The sequence below is a fragment of the Malaclemys terrapin genome, chromosome 22, assembly GCF_027887155.1.
Source record: "Malaclemys terrapin pileata isolate rMalTer1 chromosome 22, rMalTer1.hap1, whole genome shotgun sequence".
NCBI lineage: Eukaryota > Metazoa > Chordata > Testudines > Emydidae > Malaclemys > Malaclemys terrapin.
This window is the reverse complement of record NC_071526.1, coordinates 4,137,175-4,151,558: the sequence shown is the minus strand read 5'-3', so window position 1 is coordinate 4,151,558 and position 14,384 is coordinate 4,137,175. Positions and strand designations below refer to the sequence as shown.

The 14,384-nt window shown below is 45.1% G+C and overlaps 1 protein-coding gene across 3 annotated transcripts in view; it reads left to right on the top strand.

Moving 5' to 3' along the window:
- The window catches only part of HIVEP3 (HIVEP zinc finger 3), a 432,975-nt gene that overhangs the window by 313,395 nt on the left and 105,196 nt on the right, over positions 1 to 14,384 (top strand). For all 3 annotated transcript variants that reach the window (XM_054011998.1, XM_054012000.1, XM_054011997.1), the window contains one exon: positions 5,186 to 5,250. The gene's annotated coding sequence lies outside the window, so the exon portion shown is untranslated. The remainder of the gene's footprint in view (positions 1 to 5,185; positions 5,251 to 14,384) is intronic.

The window sequence follows — 14,384 nt, the reverse complement described above, 5'->3', positions numbered from 1 at the left end:
TGCCCAGTGCTGGCCCTAGGGAGTGGATATGGCCTGGATGTGAACGGGGTGGTTAAGAGCGTGAAAGGATCCAATGTGACTTTCCTCCACCATTACTTCAGTGAAGCACACAAACATTCTATGTTGCATGCCCTCCCCACTGCAGCACCAGACCCCACCCCTAACTTTTCTCATTAACCTCTGCCTCCCCTGGGTCTCTCAGTGCGTCCCAGGCGCGTCTACACTTACAATTGTGCCCCAGTGCAGCTGTGCTGCTGTAGACCTTACATGGAGACGCTACTGTCCCGACAGGAGAGCTTTGCCTGTTGGCGTAATTAATCCACGTCCGCGAGAGGTGGTAGCTCTGTTGATGGCAGAAGCCCTCCTGCCAACACAGCACTGTCTATGCCGGGGGTTACGTTGGGGTAACTGCGTCGGTCGGGGGTGGACTTTTCACACCCCGAGCAACATACTTATACTGATGTGAGTTTATCATGTAGACCTGGCCTTAGCCTGTAAACTACTTTTATACCATGTATAACACGGAGCACAGTTGTCACCTACCAAGTGAAAAATAATAATTTGCAGAAAAAAGCAACTTCTGGACCAGGCAGCTCAGAGATTGCCTCTATGAGCAGGACACAAAAATGTGCGTCATATTGCCCCAGCCCTTTTTCTGTTGGTAACTGCTGCAGTCACAAATGGCAGAGTCTGGCAATACCTGGAGCAATGAATCTCAAACTCCATAAACCATTCCAAGTTTAGGCGCAGCCGAAGTATAGAGAACTTAGATCAAAATTGAGCCTGCTTGGAAGCATGGGCCATGTATGTGCCACACTCAGCATTATCAATGCACTGTAACACCCTGCTGTTTCAGTCCCGGACCTCCCCCTGACCCCCCCGCTGCCTCCCAGTGCTGTCCATGCTGCTCAGTCTTGAGCAATACTGAAGGCTTGTCTACACTTGCCATTTAAAGCGGAAAAAGCCCCATTTTTGTGCAAAAACCGTGGGAGCGTCTAGTTGCCAATGACTTTTTGCGGTGAAACTCAGAAGTTTCACCGCAAACAGAAAACCACCTCCATGAGAGGCGTACAGCTCTTACCGGTGATACTTTTGCGGTGATGTGCAAGTGAAGACACCTTCTTCCTGTTTACAGAGCTTTTAGCCTCCGCAGGATATCCCACTGTGCCTAGGTGACCACTCTGGCCAGCAGCTCTGCTGCTCTGACACCAGGTAAACAGACGTCCGCCCCTCCCCCGGTAAAACCCCAGGAACTTTGAAACTCCTCTTCCTGTTTTCTTGGCAAGTGCTCACTTCTCATCTGGCCAGGTGACATGGCTGCTCCAGGGAGCAAAGGATTCCCTGCTTGGAGCAATGCAGAGCTACTGGAACTGATCAGTGGTGGGGAGAGGAGGCTGTGCAGGGACCCAGGATGCCCCACGATCACCCTCCCCCCGGCCCCCAGGACCTGTCATCAAAATGGAGAGCGCTGCACTGTGTGGGATAGCTGCCCTCCGTGTGCATGTGAACACTCCCTGATGCCTGTGGAAGTAAGTGAATACACAAACCAGCCCTTTTCTTTCACCGGTTCACTATCACCATTGAAACTGACAGCGCAAAAACACCGCAAGTGTAGACATAGCCTGAGGCACTGCAAGTCATGTCCACGGAGTGCTGATCTGGGCCAGAGTTGGTGATGATTTTGGGGTGACCCATCAAACTCATTTTTACTTGTGATATAACCAAGGGTTGGACTTGGATTTCCAAAGGTGAAAGACTATCGCACTCAGCCACTGTAGCACCACACCTGTTCCTGCGGCAAACTTCCTCTGCTCAGGGCTCCCACGAGTCTTCAGTTTGCCTATTTTCAATTTTATAGTAAAACTAGAAAGCAAAGGGTGAAGGTGGAAAAAATACCTTTCTCCTGTGGCCTGTGACCTCAACCTTCAGCCACTTGGCTCAGTATGGCATTCAATGTAGTGTCCATAATAACTCGCCTCTGGACTTTTAAGTGAATAGCTGCCTGTGAGTAGTAGATACTCTTGTATAAATGTGTGCAGCTCCATTAAGAAGGGCAAGCATTAGGATAGACTGAGAACGCAAGTTAAAACCCAGTGGCTTGTGCTATGCAAGTCAGACATGGAGGGAGCAAGGTATCATGATTAAAGCACATTGTGGTGAGTTCTAAGTGCTGACTCGCTGTGTGACCGTGGGCCCAATCACTCGGGCTCTGTAAAATAGAGACAAGGATAGTTTCCTGCATGAGAGAGGCTGCTGTGGAGTTTCTTTCATATGTATTAGGTGATTCGAAATCTTTAGTAGAAGAGCCACTATGTAAGGAAGTAAATGGCATTCCTTTGCTATGGCACAGTATGTGAGGGAGAGACTAGAGCTGTGATTTCATTTTCAGGATTTGGCAAACTGAGGCACAGTAGATGCAAGTCACAATCTCTGTGCGGTATTGTTTGTGGGCCATTATTTAAGAATTAAAATGTGGTATAAAGTTTTATTTCTTTATAAAAATGTGGGCGCTCCTTGAAGGTGCACTTGTAGCAACAGTTGATGCTGTCTTTACATTTTGACTTGAAAAAAAAAGCGACCCTCTGTCGACTAGAATCAGGCGTTAACAAAAAATTGTTTCAATGAATTTGTAACGTGGAGGAATTTATTTCCTGTGCTGACATCATTTGATTGTTCAGCCTCTCTTTTGGGGATTTCCAATATGAGAGTGAATGCTGGGAGCCTGTCAACCTGATCAGACGCACCCTGCTATTTCAGTCCAGCACCCGCCCCTCCTGCCTCCCAGTGCAGATGCCGCTCAGCCAGGAGCGATGTTGAGGCACTGCAACTCACGTCCCTAGAGTGCTGATCAGGACAGATTTTGTGTTGATTTTAGTGTGTGTTTAAAAGAGGATGATGTAACCCACCAAACTCATTTTTACTTGTGTTATAACCGAAACGCCAATGCTGCAGTTCTGAGCTGCCAAATGAGAACCCGTTTCATACAGCTATGTGCTGATTGTATAAATCACTTTTGAAGTTGGTCTGTTCGGGGTTTCGGAGTATCCTTGGGACCTCCCTGGCTATTTTGCGTGGAACTAGGCTCCTAACCCAGATCCACAGATCCAAAGCATCTTTAGGGCCAAACTTCTAGAGTGGCCTCCCTTTGGCGAGCGCTTCCTCCCTAACTACTCACGAGCCTAACTACCCAACTGCAGGTGCCACGTCCTCTGGCTTGCTCCCACAGTTCGTTCAAGAGTGCAAAAATGTGATTGCAAATTTTGTAAGTGCAAATTTCGCCCACAAAAGGGGATGTCAAGCCTGAGCATTTTGAGGACTGAGCATTGGCAGCACGGCTGGGGGACTCAGATCTGTGAAGCTGCAGATCTGGTATACACTGCATCAGCAGAGCAGGATGTGTGGGGGGGGGCGGGGGGGGGGAGGGAATGGAATATCTGGGGGTCCAGATTAATGTCCATTGGTAGAACAGTGTGGGAGTAGCCAGTGCAGCACTTGTATGCATTGATCCTTATTCCAGACTTAGTTATCATTCGCTGCCTTCATTAGCATCTATTGTAATTTAGCTGGAAATTACAATATAAATAAATAAATAAACGGAGTTCCTATCCTCAGACATTCTACTCAACAGCACAGCGAGTTGTGCTATATTGTAGGCCAGGGACAACTGCCTCATGGTGGCCCAGTATCACATACAACTGCAGTATTATCGGATGACGTTTTGTCACTGCACTGCCAGCGAAGTGAAAAATCAGTTCTCAGAGCTGTGTGAGTGCTGTATGCTGATTGCCAGAAAAAAATGTTATTAACAGAACCAACACAACTATGGGAGAGGGGCCCTGTATTCCATTTTGACTCGGGCACAGTTTATAATTGTATAAACAAAACTCCAGTTGCAGGATGAAATTCCACTTTCTTGAAGACAATTGGTTGTGCAGTACAACTGACGGCACAATTTGAGGGCAGTGGGCATGGGAAGTACGTATTGTGCGCTAGGGGAGGCTATGCCTCCCCAAACAGCCTGGCATGGCCCTGCCCACGCTCTGCCCCAGGCCCCCTCCTGCTTGCCATTCCCCCTTGACCCCGGCCCAGGAAGGCTGCTCGTCTTCCAGCTGGGAAGCGGGCTGGGGCTAGGGCAGCTGCAGCAGGCCTGTGACCAGGACTTGGGGTGGCTGGGGTCACCCAACACTGGGGGGCCTCCTGGGTGCTGGAGCCACACTGGCTGGCACTGGGGGGTGGGCTGCCAGTGCTGGGGCTGCCTGCCCTGTGCTCGGTGGGGCTGAGGGCACTGGGGCTGAGGGCCACACAGCCTGCCTGGTGCTCGGGGGGGGAGGGGCGCACACCACCCACCTGCCTGTGTGGCATTTGGGGGGCTGCACGCTGCCCACCTGCCTGGCGCTCGGGGGCTGCGGAGGGGGGCTGGCGGCCATGGGGAGGGAGGGGGCTCTGGGCTCCGGCAGGAGAAGGGGGTGGGAGAAGAGGGGCCTCTGGTGGGAGGGGCGGGCCCAGCTGGCCTCCCTGAGCCAGTGATTCACCTGCCACTCATGGCAGTGGGTTTGCTCAGGTGTCTGTGAGGTCAGAATTTAGCCTGCAGATATTCATATTATTGGTGAGGACTGAAATGAACCTCAAATTCCAGAGGGAATTTTTAGTGCTGGTAGTTAGGAAGAAAACATCTCTATATTTGAATGCAGAGCACATTTGGCACCTGGAAATGGACTCCGCTTAATTTACTCAGAACCAGAGAAGGGCTCAAACAAGCCCTCCTACCCCAATCTAAGCAGTTTAGGGGAAGAGCTGTGGAATTTGAACCTTTGATTTGAATTGTTGAAATCCAGATCTGAACTGTGAGGCTCATCTCAGCTCTGCTGCACCCACCTAGAGCTGTGCTCTCCCTGATGCCTGCGTGGCTGACGTAAAGAATCCTGTGATTTCCTGCATGCGGTCACACGGGCAGAAGGGAGAACCTTCATCATGAACATGCATGTCACCATCTTAGTGAACCTGCCGAGTGAGGTTAACCAAGCCACTAAGGACTTCGCTACCCTTTGGGACTGGGTTTGTGTACCATTTCTGTTACCAGGCAAACTGCTCCATCAGGGCACTCGGGGTCAGTCCTGTGCTAACACTGCTGAGATGGCATTTTAATATATTCATTTAATAATCACAGTGTGTTGTTGTTTTTCAGACTGAATTAAACCCTGAGCAAAAAAAGGAGGCAGCCCATCACAATTAAAGAAAATCAGTTCCACTGTAAGTAATCTCTGTTTTGTTTTAATGATTTAAAGTGGGTATAAGTAGAATATATATTCTGCCCTTCATACTGAAACAGTAGGACTTGTGTTTCTATTTGGTTGGTTGCTTTAGCTCTTTGCTCCAATATTTCTAGAGACATTTGCCAGATAAGCTTACCAAGAATGTAACTAATTCAACATCACGTTAGCTTGTTTAACTTGTATTATTGAGTCCAGTTACAAAAAATAATGACAGAAGCTGTGCTAAAGCTGTGCTAATGCTCGGGATCACTGGTAACATTATAATTCCCTCTTGGTCACAAATATTTCTCTTTGAAAGTCTATGGCAGCACATCTTCTGTCACTCAAACTCATGTGCAAGAACGAGTTCTCAGGAACATACAATACAGGAAGCAGAGAGTACTGTACTTACGACTCCATATGCTTTATTCATAGCTTGTGTATTGCTTTTGTGTGGAAATATCTTACCATGTTTCACAGGGAAAAAAGAGACAAGATCCTCTTGCCGTATATTTCGTTATATACGGGGAAAGAACTCATTGACCTTCTGTGAACTTCATTCAGAAGCCAAGATTGTTTGTTATGATTCCTCAGTGGGAATACATGTAGCAGAGGCAGAGTTTCCACTGGAAGAACTTCAGACTAAGCAGGATGGATCTTGCTCTAGCTGAAACACACCCTAATAGATGAGAAAATAATTCCTTCTGTAGGGGTGTTCCTGACAGCAGAGTTTTGTCACCTACAGCGTTTTGAAGAACAAGTTTCATTAGGGCTTTCAGTTTAAACTGAAAACAATTTATAAAACAACACAGGTTGCAAGTTTTCAAGAATCACTTTTTCAAAATAAACTTGGGGACAAAAAAAAAAAAAAAAAACCCCTCCCAAAACCAACCAACCAACCAAAAATAAAACAAAACAAAAATCCTCAAACTCAGCAGAAAATGGTCTGGCTCCTTTAAAGGTACTTTTAATGAAATTCCCATCCCGATCATAAGTCAGCTGTGGCACTCCTCATGCTGTGGGTCTCACCCCAAGTGCACCTTGTCTGTGTATTGGAGTACACACATAAGATGACATTCTCCCCTGTGCTGGGGGCAAGCACTGGGTATAGGCACTACTCAAGTCCTGCTTAAGCCCTGTTTTGAAGGCTTGGATGAGTTTTTAGTGGTTTATGGACCTTGTGACTGGCCCTCTGCACAGGGGTGAGTTCCAGCCACATGCAGGAATGTAAGATGCAAACAATAAATGAGACTGTTTAAAAAAGCATTTATAAGTACTGTATTTTGTAAAAAATTCTGAGTGGAATTCTGGTCCCATTGAAGTCAGTGGGAATTTTGTTACTGACTTCAGTGAGGACAGAACATCACTCTTTATGTTTGCCACTGCTAATGAAGCAGCCAATTTCTCTTCAGATATACCTGTTCTTACTTCGAATAAACCTATCTAGGGAGATACAAAGTTCTAATGCAGCCAGGCATTTTTCAGATACGGAAAATGAATAAAAATAACAACCAAAACCTCTAGCTTGAATGACTGTGTTTCGTATTTCCCCAGAGACATTCAAAAGTAGCTAAGATGTAGGTGTCATCAGATCAAAGTCTTCTTTAAGATCTGTTGACGTAGTGGCAATACAGTGTTCTGCTTTGCAGTAGTGTTGGGAAATCACAAAGGGAGTGAAGGGAAATAGACCATGTACCACGGGAGAAAGCAGAGGGGTGAACAGAGAGTTTGGGGCGAATAGAAAAGACTGAGAGGAAAAGAGGGGCTGCTTTTCAAAGAACGAGAGGGGAGAAAATTAATACAAAACAGATTGAATAGTATAGCAAGATCAGGATAAAAAAGAAAATGGCATAGTGATGGACAGTATATGTTGGAGAATGGAAAGAGTTTGGGACAGCAATTTGAAGACGGGACTAATCAAGAAAATAAATCTGACCTGATTCCCCCTTCCACTGTGGCCACTGGGGTACAAAGCAGCCGAATTCTGTCTGGAAGTGGCCAGTGGAGAATTTCCCTTGTGTTTGGGAATTCTCTGCTGGTGTTAAGTCGTCAGAGTCAGAATATCCACCTCCTGCACCAGCCATCTCCTTTTCTCCTCCAGCATGAGTGCCATGTTGGCAGAAGAAGAGAACATGAGGGAACAGAACTCTGCTACATTTCTTCTCTACTGGCATAATGTAGAGCAGCTCCTCGGCTGCTCGAACTTATTTCAGAGTTAGGGAGTGGAGGGTCAGACAACCAAAACCAGTTCCTGAGAGGCACCCCACACACTACTTTATCCTGTGCCAAGCAGAGTTCAGACACGGGGAAAACCTTGCCTCCTACTTTTAGGTTAATTAAATTTGTTTAATTTATTCTTGCTCCTTTATTTATTGTTCTTTCCCTGGAGAATTATAATTCTAGGGCATGGGGATTGGTTTTAGAGCTTTTTTTTTTCTGTTAATATTGCCAACTACTTTGGATACAGTCATTCAGTAACTGAAGAAAAAGGTAGAAAGTATCTGTAATTTCTCCAGAATGCCCACACCTGATGAATTGTCCATTGATTGTTTTTTTTAAATGTTAACTGCCATGCAAAGATCCCAGCGGAAACAGCTGGGCTCTACTTCATTGGAGGAGGCTAGAGATTTTGTTTGAGTTGACACAACGAATCATCTCAAAACCCCTCCCCTAAATCACAAAGGTGTCATTGTCAATAAATAAATTAATGAAGATATCCTATCTCCTAAAACTGGAAGGGACCTTGAAAGGTCATTGAGTCCAGCCCCCTGCCTTCACTAGCAGGACCAAGTACTGATTGTGCCCCAGCTCCCCCCTCAAAAATTGATCTCACAACCCTGGGTTTAGCAGGCCAATGCTCAAACTACTGAGCTATCCCTCCCACACAGAGTTGTGATCATGGAGGCCATAGGAGAAAGCAAAATGCAGACTTCTTTTTGGCCTGTCGCAAAGTGCTGTAGCTGGCAGTTTTTAATGCATGGGGTTGAGCTTGTGGGGGAGAGAGAGAGAGAGAGAGCTCACAGCTTTCTTAAACAGTCTCTGCTTAGATCCATTTCCAGCAAACTAAAGTAGTAAGAAAAGAAATGCCAGACTGCTTCTGTCTTATCTTACTGGTGTGCTGAGCAAAGAGCACTGATTTTAAACAAAAAGTAACACTATCACTTCATTTACAGGACATTTTGAAATCTTGTAGCAGCACCATGTTCATGATGCAGAATGTTCACTAAATCAGAGAAATGATGCTGAAGTTGATTCTCTCCATTGGAATCTGGGGACTTGGGTCTGTCACATCCCACGTTCTCCTTTCACACTCCCATGATCCATCTGTGCACTGTAAATGTAAATATGACTAGAAGCTGGTGGCTAAATTAATGTTCTGTTCCACAGACTACAGCTGGCATGAGGGCACCACAGAGGGGCAGATGTGTCGAAACTACAATGCACTGGTGTAAGTCTAGAAATGACCCCAGAGCAGGGTACTTCTTAAGATTGTGACAAGCGTGAAAAGGACATGCGGTTAATCATCAGCGATGAGTGTTCCGCCTCAAGCAGACTGGTCCTAGCTGGTGTTAGTCAGACATTTGCTGGGAGCCAGGACCGTTTAAAAAGGTTTCAAAACTATAATGAATTGCTCCTTTTAGCAACAAACTTGTGAATAAAATAAGGCAGCCTCTTTAGCTTGCTGTTGCAAGTCTGCGAGGTGCTCAGCAGATAGTGGAAGGGCATGAAGCTCTAGGAGAAATGTGAGCACCTAGCAGAATCCATGTGTAAACGAAAGGAAGGAAGTCTCAAGTGTGGGCTCTCAAAGGTCCTGTCTACACTAGAAAGAAAGGTGTTTTGATTTTGTTTAAATGGGCTAGTTTTAAGCGGTGTTTAAAAATGTGCTAGCAGCTAGTGTGGATAGTGTTTGACCCTTTCCAGAACAAGCCAGCTGGTTGTGATGAGTGCTAGGATGTGCTACGTTTTTCAGCTCCATTAATTAAAAATGGTAGCTGGCAGGTTTTTAAAATAACACCTTTGTGTTCTAGTTGAGACAGGGTCTCACTCACAGAGACAATGGGATGGTCAAACACAACCATCAGCTAAGCAGCATGTTCCCCTGTTGAGCCTCACTGCTGTTATTTGCAGTAGTGACCTGGGGACTGGGGAGCAGTGCTCTCGGTAGCACAGGATGGGGATTCCTCGTACTCCCCACCCAGCTCAGCACCGTTCACCTCATGCTCACATATAAACGCATTTCATCTGGGTGGGATCAAGCTCTTAAGTAGCAGCATTTTTATTAAGATGTTTTATTAAAATCAATTGAACCCTCTTCATAGAATCATAGAACTGGAAGGGACCTCGAGAGGTCATCTAGTCCAGTCCCCTGCACTCATGGCAGACTAAGTATTATCTAGACCATCCCTGACAGATGTTTGTCCAACCTGCTCTTAAAAATCTCCCATGATGGAGATTCCACAACCTCCCTAAGCAATTTATTCCAGTGCTTAGCCTTGAGGCTCACACACAACCATTAGCATGCAAAGGCACACCCAGCAAGGTTACAGGAATGCTCTCCCAGCCACTCAGGAACTGTTTACAGGGCGACACCCGCAAATCCCCCAGCCCCAGCCTTGCACCCCAGAAATGTGTATATTACACTATTTAAGACCGTCTTGATCAGTGTAAACTCATTAATTAGTTCATAATTTCATCAAAGGAAAATATCATGCCACAACCTTTGTTAATCTGAGTAGAGATTCCCCCAGACACTTCAACCCAAAACACAGTGGTTGAGATAAAATATTAAAACAAGTTTATTAACTATGGAATGACTGGGATCCCAGGGGAGCCACACTGAGGTTTCTCAATTAAGGTGAACTGCAAAGAATGGGGCAGACAATCCCCAAAGCTGGTGGATATTCCAATACTTAGATTTACCAAACCAGCACAAAACAGCTTCTGTATTACCTTACTGGTTACCCAGAAGCCAACAACATAGTTCCCTTAAAGCAACCCAGCCTCAGGCCTCCACCCAGACACCCAAGTCAAATATGATGAGGATCACTGAAAACCTTATTCATCATATAGGAAAGTTCTACCAATCCCAATGGATTGGACACATTACCTCCCAAGTTAATTAATATTCCAGTTTTTACCCAAACACATGCTTACAGCCAATTCTTGTTAACTAACCTAAAAATTATTAAAAAAGAAAAGAGAGAGTATTGGTTAAAAGATCAATATACATGTAGACATGAGTACAGTTCTGATATCAGATTCATAGTAGAGATGATGAGCTTTGTAGTTGCAAAGTGTTCTTTCAGGATTAGTCCATAGGTTATAGTCCAATATTCATATTCACGGCGATGCAGATAGGAATGGAGATCTCAGTCTTATGACTTAAGCTTCACTACATGAAGCATCAAGCAGATCTGAGCTAAAAAGGATCAGGACCCAAAGGTTTTTATACAGTTTCAGGCCTTCTTTTGACAGCTTGAAGTCCTTAGGCGAACAATAGGCAATCATGGAGACTCTGAAGTAGACCTATTTCCTAAGCATCACCAGTAATTAGCTATAGGGATTAACATAAGGCAATTACCTATTTTCCACCATTCACAGGTGATTTGCTATACATTTCAAAGAGAGATGAATACATTGATATCACTCTATCTACAGTTGATTTAAATGTTAATATTTCCTTTTGATCTGTGAATTAACAGAATACAGTATAGACAGGGACTGTTTGACTACATTGTTAACCTCTAACAAGATATGAGTACACACATACAATTAGTATCACCTCTAAATTCTAACAATATAGGTTTGCATTTCAAAGTTCTAGCCTATCTGCCATGGAATGGCTCTAATTACCATTTGCATACTTTTCTAACATGTCTCTAAAGGTTGGCTTGGGGTCATTTGCCCTGCAGGATGCTTAACCCTTTCTGGCCATGCGTCACACTTTGTGTAAGATTCGTTGCAATTATATAACAGTGGTAGCAACAATGATTTGTATGATCATATTCCAATCAGATAATGTCACATATGGAAAGATAGATTTTAAGTGATTATAAGTGATACAGGCATAAAAAGTCAGAATTGGTTACAAAAGGAAATAAAATGATAGAATCACAATCTAATGCCTAAACTTTACCAAGATAAGTAAAATTTGAAGCAAGCGACTGGATCCCCTTACAGCCTGGGACTATTCCTCTAGTTCAATGATGCTTCTTTGTCTTTCAAACAATCTTGCTCTGTGAATAGAGGTGAGGGGAGGAGAGGTAATTTGTGTGTAGTGTATTCTCCCTTTTTATACCCCAACTCCTCGTACTGGAAAAATCCTTGCTGTGTCATGGGGTTAGGCAGTCCTATTGCCTACTTGCCTTACAATCAGTCCTTCATATGAATTGCAAATTCTTGCTTGCACCTTCTATGTATGTGCAGCTTGACATTCAAGGCCTTTGTTTATTGTCCTTTGTTATCTCTGAGGGACTAGTCTGTGGGTGTTTCCTAGACTCACAATATGTTTCAGTAACAAACCTATAGCAAAATCTCATATTTCCATATACAATGTTGATGCACAGATTTTAACAGGATGATATTCAGCAAATTATGAGTTTTCAAATGATACCTCACAAGGCCTACTTTGTACAAAATATATCATAATGACACATAAAAGTGGTGAATGTGGAGGTTACAGGGTATTATTTTGAGGTACAGTGTGTCACAACATTGTACTTACCAATTGTTCCTACTTAAGAGACACAATCCCTGTTTCTCACAAGACACTGGCCATCTTCCATTCCATCTCTCTGAGAAGCTCTCCTATTTCAGTAAAGGCTGAATATGTCTTGCCAAACATTCTCTTTAAAAGCTTTTGGTTTGTTGACTGACAGTAGGTTAACAGCGTCTCATATCCAAGTTCACTGTAAGTGGATTGCCCTATATACGCAATTTACCTGATTTACTTCATTTGGAGTTATGGGTGCTCAGCACCTCTGAAAATCAGACTTTTTATTTAGGTGACTAAATTTAGGCACTCAGGTTTGAAAATTGCAGCCTACATATTCAGAATATGCTCTAAATAAGGATATTGCAGATGGGAGAGAACTGCAACCTCTATGCATATGTTTAAAAAAATGTGATATAATACCGTTAATGCAGTTAACTCCAGTGACTGGAGAGAGTCTCAGAGACATGCTCCAAACAGCTGTATTATTCCTTAAAGTCCTTTAACATGCTGAAAGCTCACGGAGCTAAGTTCCTCTCTTATACTGACAAGTACAGGTATCCATTGCAGGCAGGGCCGGCTCCAGGCACCAGCTGAGCAAGCTCGTGCTTGGGGCGGCAGATTCTACGGGGAGGCATTCCGGCCAATCCTAGGGCGGCACGGCCACTGTTTTTGTTTGTTTTTGTTTTGTTTTGTTTTGTTCGCCGATCCGGCTGCCCTGTAGGGGGCAGCGGCGCGGAGGAGGGGAGCGCCCTGCTTGGAGCGGGCTGCACGCTCCGTCTGCCCCAGCCGGTGCCAGGTCTGTAGCAAGCCCAGCAGGGCAGCCCGTGTCCTTCCCTCCCCGCCGACCGGAGCGGCGCGGAGCCCTCCCGGCAGGTGGCACGGCAGTCAGGGCCATGTGGCGAGCGCCCCGCTGAAGCCCTGGCCGCCCCCCTTCTCTCTCTCCACCCCGCTCCCTCCCCCTCCCCCCGCTAGCCGGGGAACGTCTGCAGCGCAGGGAGTCCCCCTGTATCCTGGCTCCATCCGCGCTGCAGGTTGTTTTTTTTTTCCTGCTTTGTCGCTCTGGCCGCGCTGCAGGGTTTTTTTGTGTTTTGTTGTTGTTGTTGTTTTTTTGCTTTGCCATTCTGGCTGCCCCAATTTTTTTTTTTTTTTTTTTTTTGCTTGGGGCAGCAAAAAAGCCAGAGCCGGCCCTGATTGCAGGGTGGTGGAATTCCAAAGATTCTGGGAGTTGCTGTTCACCGTTGCCACGTGTCTCCACACCTGGCAGACAAGTCCATGCACTTAGAAATCAAAAACTTGTGAATTACAGCCAGGTTGTAAGAGGAATGGAGAGGCTGAGAGCAGTGGCAATGGCCCTTCAGCAACAGAGGAAGCTAAATATTGGAGTATGATGAATATGCGAGATGTCTAGGGATATGAAAAGCATTGCAATTATATTGTTTAGGTGCCTAGAGTAATGACAAAAAAACAAGTGAGGTGTCCCCACTATTCTGAGTTTTAATCTCACTGTAGTCTCAAAGATTAAGTGTGAATGACAGTTATGATAATGTATACTGATCTGAGAATGTGGTACACTGATCTGAGAATGTGGGGTCAGTTTTCAAATGTGGTCATGTAAATAGGACATCCCAAGCCCACACTGGGTTGTTAAAATCAGGGCCGGTTCCAGGCACCAGCTTAGCAAGCTGGTGCTTGGGGCGGCCCAATGGAAGGAGGCGGCACGTTTGGGTCTTTGGCGGCGGGTCCCTCAGTCCTTCTCGGAGGGACGGACCGGCCGTCGAATTGCCGCCAAAGAATGATGCGGTGCGGGAGAGCAGACGCCGATTGCGGCTTTTGTTTTTTTCTCTCTTCGCCGCTTGGGGTGGCAAAAAAGCTGGAGCCGGCCCTGGTTAAAATGGTAGGCCCATAAATCTAGCATTTACGCACACAGTGCCAACGTGAGCAACCTCATATTTGAGATATGGGCATCCGACAGGAGCAGCACTAAAATAGGACTCCCTGTCATTATCTATTAGGGGAAAAAAATGATAAACTCAGGGAGCTTACTTAAAGGGACACAGTCAATTTAAGAAAATATTCTGTATGTTTTTTTTTTTACATACTGTTATAACTAGTGACACCTAAGATTATTGCAGCATTAAGAGACTTTAGAAGGAGAGAGATTGTTCTCTGTTTTTCAGTGTTTTTACTTGGTGCATTTGCTAATACTTTGTATGTACTTAGTTCCGTGGTTTTCTTTGTATAGTCCATTAAATTAGGTAGGAAAATGTGATTGTAAAAATTGGCAGGGGGTGAGGGAGAAGTCTAGCAGGTGTAAGATCTGAAATTACTTTTAACTCATTTTTTTTAAATACTGTGACTAGATTTCAAGTTGTTTGTATCCCTCTAGCTTTAGTTATTGTTACAGTGCCTGGGTATGC